At 42.0% G+C, this 4444-nt stretch overlaps 1 protein-coding gene across 6 annotated transcripts in view; it reads right to left on the bottom strand.

Annotated features, from left to right (window-relative positions):
- Nucleotides 1-4444, bottom strand: part of bean1 (brain expressed, associated with NEDD4, 1) — an 18013-nt gene extending 13569 nt beyond the window's left edge. The window contains exons 1-2 of one of the 6 annotated variants that reach the window (XM_053617101.1): nt 4179-4444; nt 3364-3428 (exon numbers count right to left, since the gene is read on the bottom strand). The gene's annotated coding sequence lies outside the window, so the exon portion shown is untranslated. Of the gene's footprint in view, nt 1-3363; nt 3429-3515; nt 3858-4178 lie in introns of those variants that run through there. The other 5 variants (XM_053617102.1, XM_053617100.1, XM_053617099.1 and 2 more) reach the window with 5 other exon arrangements.

The following is a 4444-nucleotide window of genomic DNA, read 5'->3' as shown; positions in this document are numbered from 1 at the left end:
CCCGAGCCCATGTCAGGATCTCATTACAGACTCATGACAGGTTTTAAGGCCGTGACGTCTGAGAGATCGGAGATCACGCGCATTCAGAAGTGGTTTTCGGCGTCGCCCTTTACACCCCGAGATTTGACCGGATTCCCTGAATCTTTTAAGTACATTGTGCATGTAGAAGGTGAAATGCCCAAAATCCTACCGATTTTAAGAAAAAGAAATTGCAACACAACAAATAAATATCTTATGCTGAAAAAAAAACACTTTTAGTAAAAAAAAAAAAAAGAAGTAGAATCTCCAAATAGATCATCAAGAATTTAAAGCGATTGTTGAGGTTCAAAGATCAGCGTTTATTTCAGCAACATGTGATTTACTTCAGATCACTGAAAGGTCAGAAACCTGGCCTGAGGGACGTCGTGTCCTTTAGTCCAAAAGATCTGATTACAGAGATCACACACACACACACACACACACACACACACTAAGGGGGAAATTTATCTTAGCCAATTCCCTTACTGCCATGTTTTTAGGAGGCGGGAGGAAACCGGAGAATCCGGAGGAAACCCACACAGACACGGGGAGAACATGAACAAGAACTCCACACAGAAACCCGACTCCGGATGGGACCGGGACTCTGTGAGACGGCGGCGCGTCCTGCTGCACCACATCACTGTCTTTATTAATATTCAGTGAGATGGAACTGTTGAACGGACTGGTTTTATTTCTGGTTGTTTTGAGAAAAGCATGCTGGGAAATAAATTACTGCAGTAACATCATGTTTCTGTTGCTCTTTGGCTTCGTATCGCTTCGCTAGCAAGCGTTCTAACAAGCTGTTATGAGAAATAAGAGTGATAAACTAAACTGAAACATCATCATAGATCTGGAGATCTTATTATTTATTCATGCGCTTATTTCCTCTCAGATTGATTCCTGTAATTCCCTCTACATGGAATTACGCTTGACTCCAGTCAACAAAACTCACTACTGCTGATCTGGAGACGTACGCTGCAACAGCGGAGCTCCTCGGACCCATCACCCCTCCCAGTACCCATCTTCTGTTGGCTGGAGAGGTGTCCGAGTCAACTGTATGCAGGAAAGTCCAATGTGATTGTGAGAATTTTTCGGATTCTGACACGTCAGGGACATGTCTCACTCACTCATGTGTCTCACTCAGGTAAGTGTCTCACTCACTGACGTGTCTCACTGACATGCCTCATTCATTAACGTGTCTCACTGACTTGACGCACTCACTGACGTGTCTCACTGACATGTCTCACTCAGTCATGTGTCTCACTCAGGTAAGTGTCTCACTCACTGTCGTGTCTCACTGACATGTCTCACTCACTCATGTGTCTCACTCAGGGATGTGTTTCATAGCTCCAGAGTTCCCGGGTCGATCCTGAGCTCAGGTTATTGTCTGTGTGGAGTTTCTGAACCTGTTCTCCCTGTGTTCTTGTGGGTTTCCTCTGGGTTCTCTTCTGTCTTCCAAAAGCATGCTGTTAGGTGAACTGGCTATGCTAAACGACCCCCTAGGTGTGAACGTGTGTGCATGGTTCCATCCAGGGTGTATCCCCAAACCCCAGTTTTATACTCACCCTGAGCAGGATAAAGCGCTTATTTAGTTATGAATGTATTTATTCAGTTCAGTGTTGTGTGTGCAGCGTGTTTAACAGTGGACTTGGTCCCAGAGCAGCGGTACAGAAATATATACATTCAGGATATAGATGTTAAATGTATGAATTTATCTCTAATGAGCAGCCAGAGGAGACGTGGTGAGGAAAAACTCCCCGAGACGATATGAGGAAGAAACCTCGAGGAACCGGACTCAGAAGGAACCCGTCCTCATCTGGGTGACACCGGATAGTGCGATTATAAATAAATACACCCCTTCTGTAAATGTATATTAATAGAGTCAAGCAGTGGCAAGTGTGTTAAGAGGAACTTATGAATATGAGCATCAGCGTTATTTCTGAATTTATTTGAGTTTTAACCTGAAGTTTGTTCTGTTGGAGTAATCAGCTGATGGAATGCTGGCAGGTGGATCGGGCCGGTCCGGACAGCAGAACGGGTCGGGATCGCGGGTATCTCAGGAGGTATTTAATGCAGTTGAATTGTTTAAAGGTCTGTAGTATCGAGTCTTCTGTTGTGTTCTGTCTTATCATCTGTTTAACAAATCGAGGATTAAATGACTTTCAGGCAGGTTTAGTCATTGTGATAATCCTAACCTGTTTAATCCTGAGTTCACACGAGCAGCAACAGAGCGACAGGTGTCTGTTCATTTCTACGTACACACGTGACACGGAGGCGAGATTTCCGTCACAGATCAGATTTTCTCAATTCTTTGCAAATGACTTATGAGTCTGTAAAGAAGCGACAGATCCAAACAATCATCTGGAGTGATTCCTCAGAGTGATCCTACAACTGTAATTCCTTTCTGCTGTTAGTTCCCACAAAAAATGGAAATAGAAGTTATAAGTGTGATTTAATCTTATCGTGTAATGTTATAGACCTCTGATTAAACATGTACGGAGACGTTACAAAGAAAAATAAAGATTGAAAGGAAGTAGCAGAGATCATCGGTGTCTCTGGTCAGTGTAGGTATCTAGTACAGTTAGCTTGTGCTGCTAATAGCTAATACAAAGGCTAGCATGCAAGCAGCTACTTTTCACACTGAATAGAAGATAGCTGGTACACTCACTAGCAATGCCAGTAGCACTTTTTCACAATTAGGTCTAATGGTTAAGTGGATTTAACATTTGAATGAATCCCGCCCATGTTTACAAAGCTCCGCCTACCAGAATCTACAGTGGCCTGTATTGTATGGTGTCTATAAAATGACTGACAAGAGGCGTGTCCAATCACACACAAACATTCTGACCCGGAAGTCCGTTTTCCAAACATGTTTTCTCAGTGAATTAATAAGCGTCTGCCAAGGCCACAGCTTAACCCCTTTGTTTTTCTAAACAATCATGTTCTACAGAAGTTCTTGGTGCGTTATTTGTTTTCTTGTCTAAAGAAACTGTGCATGATTTATTTAAGTGGAGTTCAGTCTCTGGGTTTGGATAAGAAAGATAAAAACGTTGACAATACGAGTGCAACACAGAGACTCTCGCGAGCAAGTTTTATTTAACCGAGAGCAGAAATAAAGCAAAATTCAGCCAATTTTCATCAAGTCGAGGATTCAAAATAACACAAATAAAAATAATAAAAGACGCACAACATGATTTCACGACCACAAGTTAGCATCATGTGACATTTAAAGCATGTGAATAAAATCTAAATATCTAAATATACAGACACAAACGTGAACTGTTTACCTTTAAACTCGTTCGATCATTAACATAACGAAAGTAAGGGAATAAAAGTGACTCTTACCAGAACAGGTGAGTTTCATCAGCTTCCTGATTTTCCTCCATCTCTGAGGAACAGAAATGTGAAGTCTGCAGCACAAATGAACTTCATTACACTTTAAAAATGAATTGTCCTGATAATTTATTACTCATTTATTACTCAAGGTTACGACTCACTCTAAATGTATTACTTTTAGATTTTCTGCTGGATGATGAAGAGCGAGAGAGCAGGTGCTGTAGTGCACTTCCTAGTTCTCTCTCTCTCTCTCTCTCTCTCTCTCTCTCTCTCTCTCTGTGTGTGTGTGTGTGTGTGTGTGCACGCACAGTCACCACATCATGCTGGTAAGAAAAACTCCAGCTTGTATCCCAGAGGAGACGCAAGCTTTCAATTCACTTCACTTCCTCCTAAGACTAATCCTCCATCTTTCTCTCTCTCTGCATTCTGTTCATCTGTTCACCCTGAGAGAGGAACTGCGAGGGTTTATTCATCCTGAGAGACTGAGGAGGGAAAAAGAGCTCCACCCTTCTCTCTCCCTCTCTCTCTCTCTCTGTCACTCTCTCTCCCTCTCTCTCTCTCTCTCTGTCACTCTCTCTCTCTCTTTTCCCTAAGGGGATTTTAATGCAATTTGATCTTGTTATTCTGTTTTGTTCTTCTGGAAAGGAAGTCGTGCTAGATATATAAGCTCTGCCCCCTTTCCAAGTAAACACAGTGATGGCCTTCATTTGCATTAAGGAGCCTGATGGTTAATGACAAAAACCAAAATATTATAAGCTTTAGGAAGAATTTAAATTATGGAAAATAAACAATAAATTAAACTATTTGTTAAAAAATGTATTTACTTTCTGTTTCTTTGAATCGATGCGACAGCAGGGCGTCTGGACTGATGAAGAGCTGGAGTTGTTGCTGTAGGTAACCCAAGACTATAAACTTCCAAAGGCAGGTGAAAATGTAGACTGGGAATCGTGCCAAAACAAATTTGGTGAAATATTGGACCGATTCCAGGAGCACTATCCTTCCGCTGATGCGGCTTACCCCCACAGTGAGGATCTCACAAAAGTAATGTCATCAACAAAATTGAAGGCTATTAGGCTTAAGTACAGACACG

Source organism: Ictalurus furcatus, chromosome 27, assembly GCF_023375685.1.
Source record: "Ictalurus furcatus strain D&B chromosome 27, Billie_1.0, whole genome shotgun sequence".
In the NCBI taxonomy this organism is placed as follows: Eukaryota; Metazoa; Chordata; class Actinopteri; order Siluriformes; family Ictaluridae; genus Ictalurus; species Ictalurus furcatus.
This window is presented reverse-complemented; position numbering and strand designations above follow the sequence as displayed.